At 36.7% G+C, this 25499-nt stretch overlaps 1 long non-coding RNA gene and 1 pseudogene across 1 annotated transcript; one reads left to right on the top strand and one right to left on the bottom strand.

Moving 5' to 3' along the window:
- Nucleotides 1-11264: 11264 nt before the first annotated feature.
- LOC6047276 lies at nt 11265-12158 on the bottom strand (annotated as a pseudogene).
- A 421-nt stretch (nt 12159-12579) lies between these two features.
- Nucleotides 12580-20169, top strand: LOC119770459. Its single transcript, XR_005278832.1, has 3 exons — nt 12580-12752; nt 12809-12966; nt 20088-20169. It is a non-coding gene; the product is annotated as an uncharacterized LOC119770459 (long non-coding RNA).
- Nucleotides 20170-25499: the final 5330 nt, after the last annotated feature.

Genomic DNA, 25499 nt, shown 5'->3' with positions numbered 1-25499 from the left:
AGGGGCAGTATGGAAAGTCCGCTGCTTTATTTTTCTATGGTTCTAAACATTCACAGCGCTTTTAAACTTCGTTTTGAAAATTATTTTTAATATTATTTTTAATCAACATATATGTTGATTTGTTATATGATTTGTTTTACCACCATTTTTGCATCGCATTGCCAAAGAACTGACATCATTGCAATTGAAAATCAAATTTTATTCTTAAAAAAACGAATCTCTTCATTTCTATTGAGGAGAAAATCGTGGCGTCAGAAATGAACTCAAATCACTCAAAGTTCATTTTGTGAGTGACTTTAACAGTTTGGCCTAGTTTGACAGCTACATTGTCCCCAGTTTTCTGTGGGAGAGAAAAGGAGGCGAATACTTTATGAAAATCATACCTGTCAAAATTCCTAGCCTCAAAATTTTGTCGCGAGTTGCTTTTCTCCTCTATTGTTCGATAATTTTCGAGCACGTGGTTTTAAGCTTTTGACAGAACCGGCTCCGTGGCTTAATGGTTACGGCTTCTGCCTCATAAGCAGAAGGTTCAGGGATCAAATCCCGGTCGGTACCTTTGAAATTTGGAATCAGGAATTGAACAAAACGAAACTGAATCAGGTGGGATTCGAACTCACACCTCTGGATTGATGGTCTGGGACTCTAACCAGTCGGCCATCTGAAGGTTATAAAACATGTTGTATTCTTCTCATATTAAATACGCTCTGATCCCTGATTTGCCAGAAGGGATTGGGAGTCTTAAGATAGATCAAGGATCCGTCTGGTGCTTGCTTCTATGTAAAGGCGGGGCCGGACAATGCCCAACGACCTCGGAATTGGGCCGCTAGGATCTCTGCCATTCTGAAATGGATCGTTGGAAGCAGCGCGAGGGCTATCACCACCTAATACCCAGGACTGAGATAAGTTGTATCAGCATTCGGCATATAACGTCATGATTCGAAATCCGGACACTTAGTAGCATATCATTTTGTTATAGCTGGCAAAAACATGTAATAAGTTGGAAATGTAGGAATATCATCAGAATGTAGTATAAACAGTCAGTTTCAAGAAAATGCATGCAAAATATGTCTTTTCTAAGAATTTTTCATCAGAATTTTAACATTAAAATGACTTGTTGTGCTTCGAATCCCGGACACTGATAAAGCTGATTCGAAATCCGGACACTTTTGCTTCGAATTCCGGACACTCGATTTTACTTATGAATCGCACAAATTTGGACTGAAATGTTAGTGAATGGCGTTCTTTAGGTCTCAAATAAGCTGTTAACATCAAAACAATCGATGATTTATATAAAAATTTGCTAGAATTTAAGGATATCATAACCATAAATTTCTGCTTTGCCTTCCCGGTGCTTCGGACGCCTATGAAATATTTCAAGTGAAATGTTTCGCATTTTTGGTAAACTTTTAATTTTATTGTATTTAATTGTTTTGGCATTAACTACAGCGTTCAAACAAACTTTAAATGAAAGTTGATGTTGGAATTCACCAAATAACACAGATTTGACATTCATATAAGAAATTATATCCAAATAATTGATAAAACAAGATGAAGTGTCCGGGTTTCGAAGCGTCCGGGAATTCGAATCATGACGTTACAAAGTCTGATACAAATTATACTTTCCCATAATTTCGCTACCGGTTAGCGGGTATTGGATTGGACCACACACACACACACACACACACACACACACACACACACACACACACACACACACGTGGTTTTAAGCTTTTGACAGCTGTCAGTTGTTCCAATTCGCGAATTCAGATTTGCTAATTCAATAACAGTTCTATTCATATTGGCGAATCTGCATTTTTTCTTAAAATTATTTTTGTTCTGTTCTTTTCGGTACCTGGTTAAAGATTTAAAGATCTTTGGAATTTTCGATATTTATTATTGCAAAAAGTTTTTATTTTGCAATTCCGTCGCGAAACAACTTACTTTTCCTGTCATTTTTGAACGACGAAATAGCCTACTTTTCTGTACCAAAAATAACAGAATCGAATAGCAACAATTTTCAAAATAAATGCTGAAAAGTTCTACTTTTCAGCACTGAAATGGGTGCTGAAAAGTTTAACTTTTCAGCACTTGTTTCGAAAAGTAACACTTTTCATCATTTTTTTGATTTAAACGATTTATCGACAAAATACTTGAAAATTTGACTTGAAATTTCACTCAATGGGTTTTTCGGAATTGCAAAAAATGTTGTATGGAACTCGTTGCAAAACTTAATTTTTTCAGCACTCGTCCAGTTCTGAGCTGTAGGTTAGTCGAGGTTAGTCGTCGACTAACAAGTTCTTTAACAAAAATGTCGCCCTCCTTAAACCATTTGGCGCCCTCAGCAGGGCCCAAGAGAAACTTTGCATTTAGCAAATTTGCCAAGTTGCCGATTTGTGCTGCGCCTTTTGAAAAGATAAAGCGCCCCTCAGGAAGCCCCAGGGTGCCCAAAATGCCATTTTGCAAATTAAAAAAAAGAGCCTAAGGGAGATCAGGGCTGAGCTGTAGGTTAGTCGAGGTTAGTCTTCGACTAACAAGTTCTTTAACAAAAATGTCGCCCTCCTTAAACCATTTGGCGCCCTCAGCAGGGCCCAAGAGAAACTTTGCATTTTGCAAATTTGCCAAGTTGCCGATTTGTGCTGCGCCTTTTGAAAAGATAAAGCGCCCCTCAGGAAGCCCCAGGGTGCCCAAAATGCCATTTTTGCAAATTAATAAAAAGAGCCTAAGGAGAATACTGTCGTATTTATCCAACTCGGTGAACTTCGTTGGATAAATGTACGACTCGTGCTGAAAAATCCTCTTTGCAACTTGTTGCATAAACTACTATTTTCGCTTAATTTTTTGTTTTCTTCAAATCTTGCATTTTTGTAAACTTATGATTGCAAAACAATTGAACTAGTGTAAGTTTAAGAAAACAATGTCGAATTTATTTTGGATAGCTCAATGCTTAAAATGTCTTCCACAGTTCGGAATTTGTTGCTTGGTCGCTACTCTTCGATCCCAAAATGCTGTGGACGGTGAAAAACCTGTTCATCTGCTCCGATCATTTCCTCCCTGAGCAATTTAAGGACGCGTCGTGCAAGTCGAAAGGGTAAGTTTACCGTAATAATGCATAACGTAGCGATCACATATCACTGAATACCTTTAAAATTAAAAATTAGATAAAGCAATGTTTATAACATTATTTAAAAAGTTTGCAACGATTTGTCGTAGCCACCGATTTGCCGTCATCTTGTACCAACAACCCAGCTTCGCCATGATAAAATCTGGTATAATTATGCAAGCTTGGGCTACAGTCAAACCTCGTTAATTTGGAAAGGTTGAACTTCTAAAATTTATTACTAATCTTCGAAATCCGTGTTTCGTTCTTAAACTGTTTTTAAAGTTGCTGTCCCTATTCAGACCGTAGTCCCAATTCACCACAGTTGGCGGTACTTATAGTTTTAAACTGGAAAATATGATTATAAAATTTAGTTTTTTTTCGAAATTGCCGAATTAGCGGAGCTCTACTGTAATCGTTTGTTTACAGTGAATTATACCACCAGTTATACCACTTCAAGGTACACTGTGAAGTCAGAACAGTGAGAAGTGAAAAAAATCGTGGGGGCCTTTTGAAACACGTCGCCATCTTGTTTTCTCTCCAAGTTACACTTCTATTCTATGATAGGGCTTTAGGACCATATGAAACCTTATTAAACCTGTGAAGTGCTTTTTGATTATTTTGAAAAAAATAGTTCGTCGAATTCCTCATAAGGGAGCGTTCTTTTATTACGTAACGCAGTGGGGGTAGGGGGTCGGAGGTCGTGTTACGCTCCATACAATTTTTTAAAATTTGTATGGAAATTTTGTTACGAGGGAGGGAGGGGGCTTAAAAACCGATTTTTGCGTTACGTTATAAAAGAACGCTCCTAACAAAAACTTGTTTGAACTTGAAATAGGGTATGTTTGGTTTTCCGTGTATTGAGTTTATGGCATTTTCTTCAGCCGAAAACGTCAAAGCGCCAAAAACGCTGCCTCCCACCCGCCTGCTGAGATCGCTTTTTTTGTTTACGTGAGTTTTCGGCGTTTTCTGTTTTCTGAAGTTGGATTCGGACCGTGGCCCAGCTGGTCTACATTTCCGTCCGAAACCGCGTATAATCGCGTTCCGGCGATCGGCCAACGTGAACGTGGCCGATTACTCCGCTACAAGAGACTGTGGTCTAGGACAAGGTCGAAGTTGTTGATAACGGTAAGATCCTTCTATAGGAAATTCTGTTTGTTTATTTATCTTTGTTTCTATTTCCTCACAAAGCTTTCTGTTCTTGTTCGGCTTTCTTGGGCATAGACTCCGGCAGCAGCAGCGGAAACTGGCTTGGCTCCCTTCTTGGTAGGCAGCGAATGACAAACATGTTAAAGCTGCCTGAAATAAATTAACTACCACCACCCTTCTTGGTAGCGGGGCAGACACGGTGTTGAGCAGCCTGGCGCAGGTCCCGCCGGAACCGATTGCTGTTGATAATGTTCTTCAGCTTCTTCAGGGTGTGGGCGTGGGTTGTGCTTTAGCGTCACCTTCACGGTGACCTTGGCCGGCTTGGTCTGGTTCTTTGGCCATCTGTAGACGACTGAGATGCCTTTATCCACCAGCATGATTCTCAGCGACTTCTGATGCACCAGTTCCGGCGCTTCAGTAGGAACGGTGGGATGAAGAATCGTCATGTAAGTTGAGGTAAATTATTTCTATTGCCAGATACAACATTTTGTTCTTTTTCCCATGCAACTCGCCCACGACGTTGATTAATTCGGGGACTTCGAAAGGTTGCAGCAAAACACGATGGTGACAACACAATCTGGATCGCTAAGGGCAAGGGCGATGACGAACACCGTTACGATGCTGGCAGGTGCCTCCATGGCTCAGTTGGGTTCAGTTCCACAGGTGATAATATTACTAAATAAAATTCAATTACGGAATTCATAATGTCTTGTTGCCCATAGTCTAGGGTTCGGAATGAAGCATTGCCGGCGTCGAATTGCACGCTGGTCCGCCTCTTGCATAAGTTTGTAGTAGGAGCATTTGATCTGACCGCCTGGATTGCGAGCAGATCATGATGGACATCCTGTCCGAAACGGAATACAAAAAGCTTCAGGAAGGGGACGTGTCGGCTTAGGGCTTCCGCCGCGAGATACGAATGAAACCAATGATTTGAAGCCGATTGATGTGGATTTTGTTTCTACTTTATTCATTTTTTTCAAAATTCCGCAGAACTAAAATCACAATCTACATATTTATGTGAGCCAACATTTCTCGCTTACTTTTTCAAAAAATTCTATCAATATTGGAAACCCATGGTACGGTCCTTTTTTGAAACAGTAGGTATTTACTCTAGATTTTTCGTATTATTTCGTATCATCACTCCGTTGAATTTTAAATCTGATACTACTTTTCATGCTATGAGCCCACAGTAGTTTGGAATGATTTACTTTCTTAATTTCTAATCAATGAAAAGCATTTTTTATACATGAATGTTTAAATTGATAAGAAATATAACAAAAGTGAACCGATTCAATCAACGTTGAGTTTTTCTAGCATTTGAAGTTTACATCAGATTCAAAATTCAACGGAGTAAAAAAAAATTAGGTTTGGGTAAAATTACATCGATTTCATCGGAAAATTACATGTCTGAAAGCAAAGTTTGTTTGGCAAATTTACGTCGGATGGCATTTAAATTTACAATGAATTTGATGTAAATCAGCATCATTAATGACGTGCACTTTTGGTACATCATAAATCATGTAAATTTACCCGATTTTTTTTTCTGTGTAATTTAAATTTCAGAATAGCGGAATAGTCGTCTATGTTATAGACCGGACTTATTTCCGTTTCTCCTTGCAACTCAGATGGAATGTTGCATAATTTCCCATTCATTAACTCGTACGGTGTTTTATTGGTTGCACTGTGCACAGTTGTATTATAAGCGAACTTATAATACGGCACCCATGCAGACCAATAACCATAAGAATTATTGGTTTGGATGCGTAGAAAATTTCCCAGAGCTTTATGGGAATTCTCTAGTGCTCCAATTGTCTCGTGATGATATGCTGTTGAATTGAGTTTATCAATTTTCAGCATATCACACAATTTGTAAATACGGAGGACATGAATTCTGTGCCTTTATCAGTCAAAATTTGGGTTGGGACACCGTAATTTAAAATTACTGATTCAACAAATGCTTTGGCCACAGAATTTGTTGATTTATCAGCAATTGGTGTCGCGGTCACGAATTTAGTTAAATCGCATTGGGTGGTCAGTATGTACTGATTCCCGTGAGCGTCTGGTATTAAAGGACCTACTACACAGAAAAAAAAAGTGAATTTACTCGACACGGAAATCACATGTGAACTCAGTTCATGTAAACTTGAGATTCGACGTAAACGGTTGAATCACACGTAAAATCATGTTTTTACGTATAATTTGTTGCAAATTTACATCAAATTGCATTTAAATTCTAATGTTTAATGACGTGCAAAAGTGTTACATCCTTGGTTACATCATAAATGATGTAACATTCGGAAATATTTTTTTGTGTGTATATCCAGAAATATTTTCTCAAACGCACTGTTAGCAGTGCTGGTTATTGTGGTTTTTGAAATAAATCGAAATAACAGCGCGAGTGTTTTTCATCTCGCGAAGCAATTTTCTGTTGTTTCTTTTCTGAGTGTACCTCAAATGTCACACGCGAAACCAAAACAAAATTTCGCCGCGGCACCAAACTGAAATGTCGCCAGTTGAGCTGCGACAAGACTCGCGCCGCGTCTTACACGGAGCATGGAATCGATCACGAAAATCTACCGGAAATCGTTCTGTGAGCGTGGATTCGATCATCCGGATGGACCATTTCATGATGTCTAGCTTGGAGAGTACAATTACGGCGCTTTTGATTTTCAAATTGGTGGTTGGGTCTTCCCATTTTGACACTATAGAGCTTATTCAATCGACACCCGCAACATCCCGCATCGGCAAAACTCTCCCGGTGAGAGGACACAACGGACCGGATTGAGGTCCCTCGACAATGAGGCCACTTATTTTTGTTTTATTTAGACGGTAATCGATCCGTAATCAGCAACTTAACCAAGACTTTTTCCCTTTTGCGTCTTTTCCTGGAGCTGGAAACTGACTGAACTTCCCCAAATGAAACAGTTCTAGTGGTAGTAGAACTAAAAACCAAGATTTGAAACAATAATTTAATCTAAAGCATTCCATTTCCTTGGCAGACCAGAAAAGATCAGCCACGTTTTCTCATCATCCAAAGCCGTCAAAACAAAAAGCAAACACACTGATTCAAAATCACTTAAACATACTTGACAGATATTTCGCGACAGAAAATCGTCGCGAGAATTAAACTTGCTCAATTCGGTTTAGTGCCGCGGCGACAATATCGTCATAGGAACTTTAGTGCGGAAACTTTTGTTTCTTTGGCACTCGTTACATTTTCTGATAAAATTAGAAATATCTTGGTCCATGGATTTCCAAAATATCTTTGCTTTATCGTGTTGGTTGTTCTTTTTACACCCGCGTGCCCTGCAGTTGGCAACACGTGGAAGTTGTTTATGATGAGTTTTTGCTCTTTTTTATCGTCTATTTGACGAATTTTTGATCCAATTGTAATTATTGGAGGCATGCCTTCTATTTTTAAGGACTCTATTTGTTCCTTCAGTGTCCGGAATTCAGTCGTATTACTTACGACAAGGCCTTTGATCGGGTTATTTTTTATCAAATTTACCAATCGGGTCATTACTCCCCGTAGGTGAGTTAATGTCGTATTGGGCTTGATGTATAAAATACCCTGGGACTGAACTGTCTCGAGATCAGTTTGGTCAGTTCCCAATTTTATTTGAATGTAATCTACATTCTTGCTCACTTGTGAAGTGGCAGCTTTTATTTTTGTCTGTGCTCTTGTGCACACCATGCTAATTTCAGGCGTAAGCGCCTGGAGATCTTCTATGGAAATACGTGACAACGCGTCCGCCACCACGTTTTCTGATCCCTTTTTATAAAATACATCAAACTTTTACTCTTCCAGTGCTAACCGAAATTTGGTTAGTCTACTAGAAGGGTCAGTTAACGTAAATACAGTGAGTCAAATATTTGTCCGTACCCCCCCGTACGGGAAATGTTTGTGATATAAAAGTACATAAAATTCGACTAAAGTGCCATGTTTTACACATCAATCGACGCGGCAGAATGTCCTCTTTAAGACACTGTCATTGGATTTGCAAAAAACTTTTTCTTAAAAAATACAAAAACTGTTTACTGAAAAAAGTCAAAAAAGAGGTCAAATAATTGCCCGTACCCCTAGTAAAAGTACAAAATCTGATCGATTTGAGTGAATTTATTTATAAAATGTTGTTTCTGTGTCAAATACTAGTACCTCTAGCCAGTTTGTGACAACTTTGAACTTCTGATAACTTTGTTTAGTTAATTTATATTAAAAATTGGATTAAATTTAGTTTTTTTAAGTAAAACTTATCAAAACATTAGTTTATAAACAACTATTTTTATAAAATTGCTATTTTATGTTGTAAGAGTCTCTATTGAACAAGTTTCAACAATATTTGTTCAAAACATACATTGTTTTCATCTTTTTATTGACATTTTTCGACCAAAAATACTGTTTCGGAACAATACCGTTAAACAATCCGGATTGTCCCGGAACCGGTTCAACCCCTCGGAGGGAAATTTTGTGGTGATCAAATAGAGGACAAAAAAAACCCACCTCTTGCAATTTGAAGCATCCAATTTCGTCCACTACAGCCCGATTACGAGTCCCTAGTCTGAAATTTGAAATTTTCAAATTCCCCAAGCAAAACATTCTGACTCAGGACGGTACAGAAATTCTCAGCATGGAAAGTGAAAATTTCAAATTTCAGACTAGGGACTCGTAATCGGGCTGTAGTGGACGAAATTGGATGCTTCAAATTGCTAGAGGTGGTTTTTTTTGTCCTTTATCTGACCACCACAGAATTTCCCTCCGAGGGGTTAAACCGGTTCCGGGACAATCCGGATTGTTTAACGGTATTGTTCCGAAACAGTATTTTTGGTCGAAAAATGTCAATAAAAAGATGAAAACAATGTATGTTTTGAACAAATATTGTTGAAACTTGTTCAATAGAGACTCTTACAACATAAAATAGCAATTTTATAAAAATAGTTGTTTATAAACTAATGTTTTGATAAGTTTTACTTTAAAAAACTAAATTTAAACCAATTTTTAATATAAATTAACTAAACAAAGTTATCAGAAGTTGTAAATAAACCAACGGGCGATGGTCTGTGTAGATCTGGAATCTCCTACCATACAAATATGGCCGAAAATGTCGGATTGCCCAGACCAAACCCAAAAGTTCCTTCTCAATCGTACTGTAGTTTAGTTCAGCAGGATTTAGGGCTTTACTAGCAAATGCAATCGGTCTAGCGTTGCTGTTACTCAATACAGCTCTAACGCTTTTCCAGATGCATCTGTATGTAATGTAAACACGTTTTCGCTCGAAAAATTTGGGTAGTCAAGTACCGGAGGATTAATGAAGCACTCCTTCAAAAACTGAAAAGAGTTTTCGCATTCTTGGGTCCAGTCAAACTCCACTCCCTTTCGAGTCAGTTTATTCAATGGACTGCAAACTTTAGCGAAATTTTTAATGTGCTTTCGGTAATAGTTTGCAAAAGCCACAAATCTCTTGATTTCGTCTGGAGTCTTTGGACTACTCCATTTTTTAATGATTTCAATTTTCGATGGGTCTGGCTTTATCCCTTCTTCGGAAATCATATGTCCCAAATACAATAGTTCTTTTTTTTTTAAATGCACTTCTTAGGGTTAAGCTTTAAATTAACTTCTCGAAGTCTCTCAAAAATTCGCATTAAATTTTGGTTGTGTTCTCGCAACATTTTACCATAGACTATAATGTCGTCTAGATAAATTAAACATTTTGTACCATTAAGTCCTGACATAGCAATAGTCATGAATCTGGTAAATTTAGACGGACTGATTTTTAGTCCCATGGGCAGTCTGGTCATTTGATACTGTCCCGATGAAGGGGTAGGACAGAGAGTAATATTGAGAAAGTTTGAATAACTTTGAGTAACATTGAGCCACTCAAAGTTTTTCAATCCTCCCAAACGACGTAACGAATTTTGACACTGACATTTGGCACCAGAGAGAGACGACTGACTTTGACAGATACAAAACCAACCCCAAGCAGAAACAACGTGAAGCGAAAAAAAATTACAGCAACAACTGGTCTGGGCCCGTGCATAAAAATGCATCATCCATCAGCAAAGGCAGCACCCGCCCTTTCAATAATCATGCTACGGCAGACTGATATCATGGATCCTACCCCTTGCAGGACCAGATCCGTATAAAAATCCGGCATCTCACACACGCCGAGATCGAAACAAAAAGTTGTGTTTTGCGCCGAGCAGCTGCAGGACGTCTCCGGATCTTCATCCGGAGGAGGAAGGTGTGTGGTACCGGTGGACATGGTAGAGATCAAGTTCCCCGGACTGTCCCGCAACTACAGTCTGTTTCCGATCTTCACTTGTGATAAGTACCACAAGCTCTTGAAACCCACAAATCAAATTCATAAGCACAATATTATTTATAAATAGTTTCTAATGATGGCCTGCCATAAAGACGAAGAAATGGTGTTGAATTTTACTGCACTTTCAGATTGTTGCAGTCCCAGTCGGAAAATCGTTCGCCCGACACTCCGTCGCCTGCGTGACAAAAAACGCTCTTCGAAATCGGTATCACCGAAACGATCGTCAAGCTATGACAATCCACGCGGCCAGCAAGGTTATCCAGCGGAACGGTTCGTGGGCGATTCGTAACATGGTTTCGCGTCCCCGAGATCAGTGTGACACGTTCCTAAGCGACGGCGCCGAGAACGTACTCAACCAGGCCCTGACCCATCATTCCTCGATCGCGCACGGTGCACCAGGACGAGGAGTGGAAGGCACACTCGGACATTCAGATTCAGAACGAGGAGGACTCAGGGGACATCGGCATCTTTCAAGAATGTTCACCCAAGCCTTTTCCTGCGCACAGAACGGACCACAGGCATCGAAACCGACCGCATTAAAAAAACTAAGCAAAAGCAGAAAATTTAATAAACTTTTTTATTAGTTTTGTCTGACTCCTTCGACAATAGCTGATTACTGGCAAGTACTCGCAGGACATGACCGGATCGACTTCTGGTTCACTCAAGGGAACTGTCCTCGCGGTCGCTATTATCGAATGTTATTTGGTGGCCTTTTCGGCTACCGCGCACAGAGGCTTGGGTGGGACCAGGAAGACGATGGTGTCATCACCAGACTTGATGGACTTTGGATGATCCTCGGTGGACTTGCCGGAACGACGATAGACCTTCTCCTTGATCTCGCTAAACTCGCAATCAATGTGAGCGGTGTGGCATTCCAGCACAGGGTGTATCCGTTGAAGATCTGACCGGAGTGGTTCAGCACGATGACCTGGGCGGTGATTCTTTGAGTCAGGGCACAACCTCCGGCAGGGCTTCTTGTTGCATTTCGACGGACTTGACATCAGCGATCAGGTTGACCGGGTCGATGGCGATACCGGGCTTGTTCGCACAGGTTTTCGTTCCCGTACCACCGTTTTTGTTGACGTCCTTTAGTGGCAGATGCAGGGGCTTGTCGGTGGGGCGGTTCGGCGTCAGGACGCCATCCATAGTCTCAAGCAGATACTTGCCGTCAGCCTTGCCCTCTTGCGCTCGATGGCCCATCCCTTGAACTAGTATATCTTGGTGGACGGTTCCAGTTGTCTCCGTGCCATCCGGAGATGGCCACGATAGCGACGGCGGCCGTGTTGTAGTCGTTCTTCTGGATGTAGGACAAGATTTCCTCGAAACGGGCGTCGTTGTACGAAGGGCTCGGTCGATTCCATCTTGGTGATACCGGCGATCAGCTGTTTTACACCGAGGGTGAAGGCGAACAGGGCATTTCCTCAGGTCCGTTTTGAGAGATAATGGACCGGAACAGGGTAGTAAATCCGGCCGGCTAAAGCACTCTGGCACAAGGTCAGCAGCTTCTACAAGCGGCAGGGGGTGCCAGCTATGCCACAAAATCGAGAACTGCTACGTGCCGCAACGCTGGAATCTTTCTCTTGCAGCAACATCCGGATTGAAATCCGGGACAGACCATTCCGCAGCAAATACAATGGCCAATTTTGGGAAGTTGAGCAGTATCTTGTCGTGAAATTATGTTTAACTTGCTTGTAAACACGCTCGCCTGTCAAAATATGTATATTCACAAATTCCGTAACCTGTTGGAAAATCGTTCAAGAGGGATATTGAGTAACTTTGAGCCACATTGAGTAACTTTGAGAAAATGAGTCACTCAGTTTCTCACTGTCTTACCCCTTGGTCCCGATGGTGTAGAAAAAGCTGTTACATGCCTGCATAGAATAGAAGTGTAACTTCCCTGTTTGAAACATGTCGCACTTCGTACGAGCTGTCGCGCGGTTTTGATTTTACCGTTTCGATATCGATTGGTCGAAAGGACGACAAACGGACGACAAACACTCGACATGCCCGACATTGTTTTTTCCATCGATTTTCCTTCAATTTGACGTCACGATTTTCGTCGACGCAGTTTGACAGTTCTCTTCAGTTGGTCTTGTTTGGACTTGATCAAATCAGAGAAACTTTGAACCGAATCGAACCAGTTTACGTTGTTGAAAAGTTTCGTGTGGATTTTGGCCGGTTGATTGGTAAGTAGCGTTGCTTTTTTGCGATCGACTTTATCACAGCAATATTTATATTCCAGATTTCCTGATTTCAGCCTTCGTGGTGGAGGTGGAGGAGAACGGGTCACATCGTTGCTCCGGCGGGCCATGCCGGAAGACGGGAAGGGGAGCACCCAGTCTGTGATCGAGGAAGCGGATTGGTGTTTATTGGGAGGTGGCGATGCGTGGTTTTTATACGGTGAGTTGTGTTTTTGAAACGATAGAGGGGGTGTGCATCCCATTAGGACGACGGAAAATAAATGAGGACGATGAAAGTGTGCGGGGGAGAAGGGGTGTGGGGGACTGGAGAATTAAAAACCTGAAACCATCACAAATTCTAAACAATAATATTCTATTTTTTCAATTCTGAATCTTTTCAATTCCACAATTAAAATTTTCTAAGATTCTAATAAATATAAAATAATACAATTAAAAGGTATGGTTTCGTTCAAAAATATGATAAAAATTCAAAATATATAAAAATTATAAAATTATTTCTATTCAATTCAATTCTGTTTATTTCTTTGGTTATCTTGGTTATCTTTTAACACTACACTCAAACCCCGATGGTTTGACACCAACTGTTGTCAAACGAACGAGGTCACTTTTTAGTTTGACACCCCTTTTATAAGAAGTTCACACACACTGCCAAACATTTGTTTTGATAGTGTGCGTGAGCCCCATGTTAAAAGTGACAGTTTGTCAATTTTTAGTTTGACTTTGAAAACATGAAAATAAAATTATAAAATTATAAAATTATAAAATTATAAAATTATAAAATTATAAAATTATAAAATTATAAAATTATAAAATTATAAAATTATAAAATTATAAAATAATAAAATTATAAAATTATAAAATTATAAAATTATAAAATTATAAAATTATAAAATTATAAAATTATAAAATTATAAAATTATAAAATTATAAAATTATAAAATTATAAAATTATAAAATTATAAAATTATAAAATTATAAAATTATAAAATTATAAAATTATAAAATTATAAAATTATAAAATTATAAAATTATAAAATTATAAAATTATAAAATTATAAAATTATAAAATTATAAAATTATAAAATTATAAAATTATAAAATTATAAAATTATAAAATTATAAAATTATAAAATTATAAAATTATAAAATTATAAAATTATAAAATTATAAAATTATAAAATTATAAAATTATAAAATTATAAAATTATAAAATTATAAAATTATAAAATTATAAAATTATAAAATTATAAAATTATAAAATTCCCTGGGCCTTGTAAAGTCAAGGGGCATGATTTGATCCTAGTGCATTAGTTAAAATTTGGGTATACATTCTTTTTTATAAGCACTATGGACACCACTTCATGCTACGAGAACTCGCTTTGGCGCAGCCCCAGGGCTTAAGCGTTGACCGATAAGCTGTCTTCGTGAACTAGGTAGTTCTCCGATAGTGAAAATATCACAATTGCACAAGACACCGCTGCTTCTGTGACTTTTTCACTATCACAATGTGGGATTTAGGTGGGACTTTAGGATAGTACAATTGATTTGTTGCTTAGCATTAGCATTTAAAATAAATCTGTATGCTTTTCAAATCTATTTGATGATAAATTTAGTTGCACTTGTTAAGTTAGAGTAATGCTGTCAATAAACTTTGATTGATGTAGAATACTAGGCATTCTTTTATGTCAAAATTTCCATAGAGTCTCGATCAATCAATAATGAGTTCGATTTGCGATGCCTTTTCGTTGGGTCGCAAAATTTTTCGCGTCCGTCGCAGTGTTTTTCGTTTTTCCTTTGGCGTGCGTGTGAAGGTGCAGCTGGCTTTGGCTGTCCCGATGACAGTTAGCCAGTTCAATTTGCGATGCCTTTTCGTTGGGTCGCAAAATTTTTTGCGTCCGTCGCAGTGTGTTTTCGTTTTTTTTCCGCGTGCGTGTGTGTGAAGGTGCGGCTGGCTTTGGCTGTCCCGATGACAGTTAGCCAGTTCGATTTGCGATGCCTTTTCGTTGGGTCGCAACATTTTTCGCGTCCGTTGTCGGTGTGCAACAACAACAAACCCCTATCATACCATTTCAGCTTGATAAACATTGTAACTCGTCGTTCGCAACGTTAACCAGTACCTCACTAAACATCAATCATTTAAAACTCGTAAAATCATCTCAAGTTAAAAATTGCACTGTTCAATCCTTAATTTTTTTATTACAAATGATTTTGGTTCTATCTTTCCACAGCCGGCTGTCTAAGACTAAACCATTTCATTTAAAATTTAACAACCGCTAAACGGGAAATGTCTCATCCGCAGCATCCGATTGCTTGCCTTGAGAATAATATATAATACCTTTCAACAAACACTATGATTTTGGGTCGCATCATCATCTTTTATGATGAATCCTGACCAAACACCCTATCCTACTAACAAATTTTCAGGTTCCTGGCGCTCGTGGGGTGTAAGCACAGAGTAAATCAGCTGCCCTAGTAGCAACCTGCGCTAACTAACATTCCCGTCCCTTTAAATCGAGGTCTACAAACTGACATGGCGGGCGCCGTTGGTGGCCAATGACTGTTACCTATTCGCAACTGATCTAGCTTTAGCAATCATGGTGTTTTATCTTTTCAGCGCATTCATACATGCTGTTGATAAGGGAAACACCACTAGATTGTCGAAGCCTATAGTCAGTAGTGCTGAAAGGATATTACGGTTCTGTTCAGCAACGGAGGGCAACCATGGGTGATCTCTCATGCTCATGCTCATGCTCAGAGTCTCGATCAATCAATAATGTAATGATATCGGACAAAATTCGTTGATCTGTTGAACTAACGGTTTTCGGATTATGGTTGTATTGACCATTGTTGCGAATCGAGGAACTACGGATCTTTTGACGTAAATGGTCATTTCTTTTGCAGATCGCGATTTCTATCCTATTTGTATATCAGTTCACAATTTTTTTTATTGTTTTTTGATAGAAGTAGTACTGCAACCGTTAAAGGAACGTTTAGTTTTGAACATTGAGTTTAGAGGATTTTAGAGTAAAATTTAGATTTTCAATCCAAAGTAGTTAGCAAATGAATATTTGGACTTAAATGAATAATTGAATAAGTTGGACTTATGAATAACACACAACTGTGCATTTATTCTAGAGTCAGATCCATACAGCGTCAGTGTTTATTTGGTCGAAGTGTACTAATTCATTGGCAGATCTGATTCTAGTTGTAATGTACGACAAGACTACTGACGGACGCGACAGGACGAGGGCCCAGTTTAGAGGTTTCAACATCAACGATGTGCGGCTGGATCACCCTCCCAAAAAAAAAAAAAAAAAAAAATTATAAAATTATAAAATTATAAAATTATAAAATTATAAAATTATAAAATTATAAAATTATAAAATTATAAAATTATAAAATTATAAAATTATAAAATTATATAATTATAAAATTATAAAATTATAAAATTATAAAATTATAAAATTATAAAATTATAAAATTGTAAAATTATAAAATTATAAAATTATAAAATTATAAAATTATAAAATTATAAAATTATAAAATTATAAAATTATAAAATTATAAAATTATAAAATTATAAAATTATAAAATTATAAAATTATAAAATTATAAAATTATAAAATTATAAAATTATAAAATTATAAAATTATAAAATTATAAAATTATAAAATTATAAAATTATAAAATTATAAAATTATAAAATTATAAAATTATAAAATTATAAAATTATAAAATTATAAAATTATAAAATTATAAAATTATAAAATTATAAAATTATAAAATTATAAAATTATAAAATTATAAAATTATAAAATTATAAAATTATAAAATTATAAAATTATAAAATTATAAAATTATAAAATTATAAAATTATAAAATTATAAAATTATAAAATTATAAAATTATAAAATTATAAAATTATAAAATTATAAAATTATAAAATTATAAAATTATAAAATTATAAAATTATAAAATTATAAAATTATAAAATTATAAAATTATAAAATTATAAAATTATAAAATTATAAAATTATAAAATTATAAAATTATAAAATTATAAAATTATAAAATTCCTGGGCCTTGTAAAGTCAAGGGGCATGATTTGATCCTAGTGCATTAGTTAAAATTTGGGTATACATTCTTTTTTATAAGCACTATGGACACCACTTCATGCTACGAGAACTCGCTTTGGCGCAGCCCCAGGGCTTAAGCGTTGACCGATAAGCTGTCTTCGTGAACTAGGTAGTTCTCCGATAGTGAAAATATCACAATTGCACAAGACACCGCTGCTTCTGTGACTTTTTCACTATCACAATGTGGGATTTAGGTGGGACTTTAGGATAGTACAATTGATTTGTTGCTTAGCATTAGCATTTAAAATAAATCTGTATGCTTTTCAAATCTATTTGATGATAAATTTAGTTGCACTTGTTAAGTTAGAGTAATGCTGTCAATAAACTTTGATTGATGTAGAATACTAGGCATTCTTTTATGTCAAAATTTCCATAGAGTCTCGATCAATCAATAATGAGTTCGATTTGCGATGCCTTTTCGTTGGGTCGCAAAATTTTCGCGTCCGTCGCAGTGTTTTTCGTTTTCCTTTGGCGTGCGTGTGAAGGTGCAGCTGGCTTTGGCTGTCCCGATGACAGTTAGCCAGTTCAATTTGCGATGCCTTTTCGTTGGGTCGCAAAATTTTTTGCGTCCGTCGCAGTGTGTTTTCGTTTTTTTTCCGCGTGCGTGTGTGTGTGAAGGTGCGGCTGGCTTTGGCTGTCCCGATGACAGTTAGCCAGTTCGATTTGCGATGCCTTTTCGTTGGGTCGCAACATTTTTCGCGTCCGTTGTCGGTGTGCAACAACAACAAACCCCTATCATACCATTTCAGCTTGATAAACATTGTAACTCGTCGTTCGCAACGTTAACCAGTACCTCACTAAACATCAATCATTTAAAACTCGTAAAATCATCTCAAGTTAAAAATTGCACTGTTCAATCCTTAATTTTTTTATTACAAATGATTTTGGTTCTATCTTTCCACAGCCGGCTGTCTAAGACTAAACCATTTCATTTAAAATTTAACAACCGCTAAACGGGAAATGTCTCATCCGCAGCATCCGATTGCTTGCCTTGAGAATAATATATAATACCTTTCAACAAACACTATGATTTTGGGTCGCATCATCATCTTTTATGATGAATCCTGACCAAACACCCTATCCTACTAACAAATTTTCAGGTTCCTGGCGCTCGTGGGGTGTAAGCACAGAGTAAATCAGCTGCCCTAGTAGCAACCTGCGCTAACTAACATTCCCGTCCCTTTAAATCGAGGTCTACAAACTGACATGGCGGGCGCCGTTGGTGGCCAATGACTGTTACCTATTCGCAACTGATCTAGCTTTAGCAATCATGGTGTTTTATCTTTTCAGCGCATTCATACATGCTGTTGATAAGGAAACACCACTAGATTGTCGAAGCCTATAGTCAGTAGTGCTGAAAGGATATTACGGTTCTGTTCAGCAACGGAGGGGCAACCATGGGTGATCTCTCATGCTCATGCTCATGCTCAGAGTCTCGATCAATCAATAATGTAATGATATCGGACAAAATTCGTTGATCTGTTGAACTAACGGTTTTCGGATTATGGTTGTATTGACCATTGTTGCGAATCGAGGAACTACGGATCTTTTGACGTAAATGGTCATTTCTTTTGCAGATCGCGATTTCTATCCTATTTGTATATCAGTTCACAATTTTTTTATTGTTTTTGATAGAAGTAGTACTGCAACCGTTAAAGGAACGTTTAGTTTTGAACATTGAGTTTAGAGGATTTTAGAGTAAAATTTAGATTTTCAATCCAAAGTAGTTAGCAAATGAATATTTGGACTTAAATGAATAATTGAATAAGTTGGACTTATGAATAACACACAACTGTGCATTTATTCTAGAGTCAGATCCATACAGCGTCAGTGTTTATTTGGTCGAAGTGTACTAATTCATTGGCAGATCTGATTCTAGTTGTAATGTACGACAAGACTACTGACGGACGCGACAGGACGAGGGCCCAGTTTAGAGGTTTCAACATCAACGATGTGCGGCTGGATCACCCTCCCAAAAAAAAAAAAGAAAAAAAAATTATAAAATTATAAAATTATAAAATTATAAAATTATAAAATTATAAAATTATAAAATTATAAAATTATAAAATTATAAAATTATAAAATTATAAAATTATAAAATATAAAATTATAAAATTATAAAATTATAAAATTATAAAATTATAAAATTATAAAATTATAAAATTATAAAATTATAAAATTATAAAATTATAAAATTATAAAATTATAAAATTATAAAATTATAAAATTATAAAATTATAAAATTATAAAATTATAAAATTATAAAATTATAAAATTATAAAATTATAAAATTATAAAATTATAAAATTATAAAATTATAAAATTATAAAATTATAAAATTATAAAATTATAAAATTATAAAATTATAAAATTATAAAATTATAAAATTATAAAATTATAAAATTATAAAATTATAAAATTATAAAATTATAAAATTATAAAATTATAAAATTATAAAATTATAAAATTATAAAATTATAAAATTATAAAATTATAAAATTATAAAATTATAAAATTATAAAATTATAAAATTATAAAATTATAAAATTATAAAATTATAAAATTATAAAATTATAAAATTATAAAATTATAAAATTATAAAATTATAAAATTATAAAATTATAAAATTATAAAATTATAAAATTATAAAATTATAAAATTATAAAATTATAAAATTATAATTTTTCAAAATATCAAAGATTTTATTATTATTTTAAAAATATTCAGATATTTTAAATTTTAACGATTCTAACATTAAAACATTTCAAAATTGTTTAAAAACTTTAAAGTTCATTGCTTTTTTAAAGCAAGGACTTCAGAGTCCCAAGAAACACATGCACTTTAAATTAACCCTTACAGTCCGAACGTCTGATGCGAGATACCGAAAAAACCTTAAAAATGCTGTATCTTTGGCCTCTTTTGACCAAATAAGTTCGTTCACCCCTCAAAAGAATCGGACAAATTCTCCATACAAATTTTTGATAAAAAATCAACATGTGTTGATGTTGATTTTTTATCTGAAATTAAAAATGTTTGAATTTTTGTTGTTGTGTTAAACAATTTTTTCCTACAAATTTACAAGTTTAAATTGACTACATTTTTTTTATTTTACATTGAAGGTTAAATTTTACATTTCTAGTTATGTTTTTGGATGATTTAGCCGAATGACGTAATCTTTTTTCAGGTAACCAAAAATATTCCAATCGAATCCTGCTGACAACCCAGCGTTTCCGTGTTGTCCCACGGAACGGAAGCTGTAACGATCGCAAAAACACCTGCACCAGAAGTGCGTAAACCAACGTTGTCCCGTAGGCCATCAATCTGTGGGAATTGAATGGAAGCGCCGCTCCAGTGCCGTATCTACACGCTGGTGTTGACTCCAAAAAGATGGATAACAAAGTCCGGCCAAGATGCCGAAGCGACGAGATGAGCTGAAAGGCCAACCGGAAGACAACGCCAAAAACCACGTGAAGATCGCGACACACAATAAGTAAAATTAATGAATGTTTGTGAAATCGAGTGAATAAGTTTAATTTACGGAAAAAATACATCTAATAATAATTAAAAATAAAAAAAAACGTTTATTTTTACTGCAACATAACCTAAAAACACGATAAAAACAGCACACGACAAAGGCACGACAACCTAAATAACAAAACCGTGCAACGTCGGTCGAATGTCGTACGACAATGTCGAACAATTTCGATGATCGATCGCACGACAAATACGACATTTTGGTGCAAAAACGTATGACATTCGTGCGAAAGTCACACGACATTGTCGTGCGACGTCGTACGATTGCACGGACGACAAACGACGGACGTCCGACGGACTTTTCAGTCAGGGTTGAGAGAAAACAAGATGGCGACGTGTTTCAAAAGGCCCCACGATTTTTTCACTTCTCACTGTTCTGACTTCACAGTGTACCTTGAAGTGGTATAACTGGTGGTATAATTCACTGTAAACAAACGATTACAGTAGAGCTCCGCTAATTCGGCAATTTCGAAAAAAAACTAAATTTTATAATCATATTTTCCAGTTTAAAACTATAAGTACCGCCAACTGTGGTGAATTGGGACTACGGTCTGAATAGGGACAGCAACTTTAAAAACAGTTTAAGAACGAAACACGGATTTCGAAGATTAGTAATAAATTTTAGAAGTTCAACCTTTCCAAATTAACGAGGTTTGACTGTAGCCCAAGCTTGCATAATTATACCAGATTTTATCATGGCGAAGCTGGGTTGTTGGTACAAGATGACGGCAAATCGGTGGCTACGACAAATCGTTGCAAACTTTTTAAATAATGTTATAAACATTGCTTTATCTAATTTTTAATTTTAAAGGTATTCAGCAGGCCCGTGATACTGACGTAGCTTGCTGAAGCCGCCACCAAATGTTTGGTGGCGCTGTTTCGGGAATAACATTTCAGAGGGTCACACATCAAAATTTAATTAGTCTTATTTATTTTTTTGGAAAATAATCCTGTAGCTGCTCATATTGATTCTTTTCATTAAAATAAACCATAAATGCCGCCAACAACAATATATGTGGTCTTAGGCAAAGCTTCCCAGCAGGTGTCTTTTTCAAATCCTCTGAAATGTCTTCCGCAAATTCTTATTTGGCCAATGAACTTACAGATCATCATAATGTTAATTTAAATCTACAATTTGAGGCGGTTGAGCTCAACCATGTTGTTGGGAAACCTTAAGAGCGAGTCCACGAACAGGGCATAGCCCATTGTTAGGGACGTTGTTTGGCTCACGTTGTGGGGCTTTACAAAAAAGCATGTTTTTGAGTCAAACAAACCAACTTCTATGGTACCCCGTGGTTTGAATGTGTTGGTAAATTTTTGACAAGAAAACCAGAACATAAAAGTTCAAATGTATAAACTAATTTTGTTGTTTTGTGTCTATTCCTACTGGAAAAAATTAAAAAATATTCAAATATTGTGCAAAAACATTGCTAAAATCACTTCTCAATTCACCCCATGTGTCTCAATTTGCCCCAGATAATGGTACACATTTAATTTCATTTGAACTAACGAAACAAAAATAAAGAAAAAAAAATATTTTCGTTCTTTCGATTTTGCGCCCTTTTCGTCATGTTACTCCCCATAATTTTGACACTAGACACCAAAACTTTGGTACTTTTTAGGCTTCAGTGACATTGTATGCAGATGACAGCCGAAGCATCCCCGTGGTATTCAGTGATATGTGATCGCTACGTTATGCATTATTACGGTAAACTTACCCTTTCGACTTGCACGACGCGTCCTTAAATTGCTCAGGGAGGAAATGGTCGGAGCAGATGAACAGGTTTTTCACCGTCCACAGCATTTTGGGATCGAAGAGTAGCGACCAAGCAACAAATTCCGAACTGTGGGAGACATTTTAAGCATTGAGCTATCCAAAATAAATTCGACATTGTTTTTCCTAAACTTACACTAGTTCAATTGTTTTGCAATCATAAGTTTACAAAAAATGCAAGATTTGAAGAAAACAAAAAATTAAGCGAAAATAGTAGTTTATGCAACAAGTTGCAAAAAGAGGATTTTTTCAGCACGAGTCGTACATTTATCCAACGAAGTTCGCCGAGTTGGATAAATACGACGAGTGCTGAAAAAAATAAGTTTTGCAACGAGTTCCATACAACATTTTTTGCAATTCCGAAAAACCCATTCAGTGAAATTTCAAGTCAAATTTTCAAGTATTTTGTCGATAAATCGTTTAAATCAAAAAAATGATGAAAAGTGTTACTTTTCGAAACAAGTGCTGAAAAGTTAAACTTTTCAGCACCCATTTCAGTGCTGGAAAGTAGAACTTTTCAGCATTTATTTTGAAAATTGTTGCTATTCGATTCTGTTATTTTTGGTACAGAAAAGTAGGCTATTTCGTCGTTCAAAAATGACAGGAAAAGTAAGTTGTTTCGCGACGGAATTGCAAAAAAAAAAACTTTTTGCAATAATATATATCGAAAATTCCAAAGATCTTTAAATCTTTAACCAGGTACCGAAAAGAACAGAACAAAAATAATTTTAAGGGAGCGTTCTTTTATAACAAAAAAATACAAAAAAAGAATAAAAATAATTTAAGAAAAATGCAGATTCGCCAATATGAATAGAACTGTTATTGAATTAGCAAATCTGAATTCGCGAATTGGAACAACTGACAGCTGTCAAAAGCTTAAAACCACGTGTGTGTGTGTGTGTGTGTGTGTGTGTGTGTGTGTGTGTGTGTGTGTGTGTGTGTGTGTCAATCCAATACCCGCTAACCGGTAGCGAAATTATGGGAAAGTATAATTTGTATCAGACTTTGTAACGTCATGATTCGAATTCCCGGACGCTTCGAAACCCGGACACTTCATCTTGTTTTATCAATTATTTGGATATAATTTCTTATATGAATGTCAAATCTGTGTTATTTGGTGAATTCCAATATCAACTTTCATTTAAAGTTTGTTTGAACGCTGTAGTTAATGCCAAAACAATTAAATACAATAAAATTAAAAGTTTACCAAAAATGCGAAACATTTCACTTGAAATATTTCATAGGCGTCCGAAGCACCGGGAAGGCAAAGCAGAAATTTATGGTTTTGATTTCCTTAAATTCTAGCAAATTTTTATATAAATCATCGATTGTTTTGATGTTAACAGCTTATTTGAGACCTAAAGAACGCCATTCACTAACATTTCAGTCCAAATTTGTGCGATTCATAAGTAAAATCGAGTGTCCGGAATTCGAAGCAAAAGTGTCCGGATTTCGAATCAGCTTTTATCAGTGTCCGGGATTCGAAGCACAACAAGTCATTTTAATGTTAAAATTCTGATGAAAAATTCTTAGAAAAGACATATTTTGCATGCATTTTCTTGAAACTGACTGTTTATACTACATTCTGATGATATTCCTACATTTCCAACTTATTACATGTTTTTTTGCCAGCTATAACAAAAATGATATGCTACTAAGTGTCCGGATTTCGAATCATGACGTTATATGCCGAATGCTGATACAACTTATCTCAGTCCTGGGTATTAGGTGGTGATAGCCCTCGCGCTGCTTCCAACGATCCATTTCAGAATGGCAGAGATCCTAGCGGCCCAATTCCGAGGTCGTTGGGCATTGTCCGGCCCCGCCTTTACATAGAAGCAAGCACCAGACGGATCCTTGATCTATCTTAAGACTCCCAATCCCTTCTGGCAAATCAGGGATCAGAGCGTATTTAATATGAGAAGAATACAACATGTTTTATAACCTTCAGATGGCCGACTGGTTAGAGTCCCAGACCATCAATCCAGAGGTGTGAGTTCGAATCCCACCTGATTCAGTTTCGTTTTTGTTCAATTCCTGATTCCAAATTTCAAAGGTACTGTCAGAGTCTAGCCCCTGGTAGTAGGACAACACAGGGAGAACAGATCAACTATAGTTGTCATCAATGTTGGGGTATGTCTGAGTTAGAGTGTAAGTCGGACGGACGCACGGGTGGTGGCGGCAATAAACGAAATTATTAGCCGCCAGTGATATCTTTTATTTATTATCCGTCTCGTCTCCCGGCCAAGACTCTACATTGGCGACGAGGAGAAACTAAAATAGTGATTGAGTAGTGCTAGTTTTAAGCCGCAGGATTGGATCAAATTTGGTAAGGTGTTGTGTATTTTTTTTTTTTCGTTGGCCGGAAGAGGAGGAGAGGCTAACACAAGGAGAGAGAGAGAGAAGTGTGTGTGTGTGAGAATGCGTATTGAATGTCTGTGAAACAAGGATACTACAAACGTAGGTGAGAGTCACTAAGGACACTAATATTGCGGTAGGTTGAAACAAGGTTTTTTTTTCTGGACTTTTTGTGGAGGTTCGAAAGCCGCACCTCGGCAAACTTTCCATACAGCGCTTCCACCGAGGGGGATGACACTTCGCGATGTGATCAAAATCGCACCAAATCGCATCAAATTCCTTCATTCTTGCTCATCTTTCCTTCATCGCGGCCTTTTTTGTTCATCGTGCCAAATCGCGCCAGATCGCGCTCATCGTGCACATCGTGCGTAGATCGTGCTCGAATGAAAATATTTTTTTTCATGCAGTCAGGGTTGCCAATTTTACCCTGAAATATTCATTCTAGCAGTTTTCCACAAAAATGGGCGCACTGTACAAATATCTGTTTGTTTTGATCGAGCAGTTCAAATTTGTAAATAAACAAACTGGTCGTCTCGCCGGCCTCGCCGGTCGTTCGATGGTCGATTTCGTTTTAGCCACGGAATTCTACAAAAACTGGTTCGGGGGTGGCAGGGGCCGTCCACTGGAAAAGGAATCGACGCTGGCGCTGCAGGGTCTGGTACAGAATCGTCGTAGAAGATCGATTTGCTGCGGTGTCGGCTCTAGCGGGGCAGCAATCTTTGAAACTCGGTTTTTTAGCTGCTTTGCGTGTGCCCGGATCAAGCGTCGGCGATCATCCAGGAAGATGTCGTAGTTTGCCCTGCCGATCCTGTCGATCACGGTTCCAGCCTCCCACGCCCAAGAGTTAGCACGTTGAATCTGCGCGAAGACGACATCAATGTGCTTAATGTTCCGTTTGGTCGCGCCGTCCAAGCGCTGGTGCTTGGGATG

The sequence above is a fragment of the Culex quinquefasciatus genome, chromosome 3 (assembly GCF_015732765.1).
Source record: "Culex quinquefasciatus strain JHB chromosome 3, VPISU_Cqui_1.0_pri_paternal, whole genome shotgun sequence".
NCBI classification, from domain to species: Eukaryota; Metazoa; Arthropoda; class Insecta; order Diptera; family Culicidae; genus Culex; species Culex quinquefasciatus.
The sequence above is the reverse complement of the archived record's forward strand: the minus strand, read 5'-3'. Positions and strand labels throughout refer to the sequence as shown.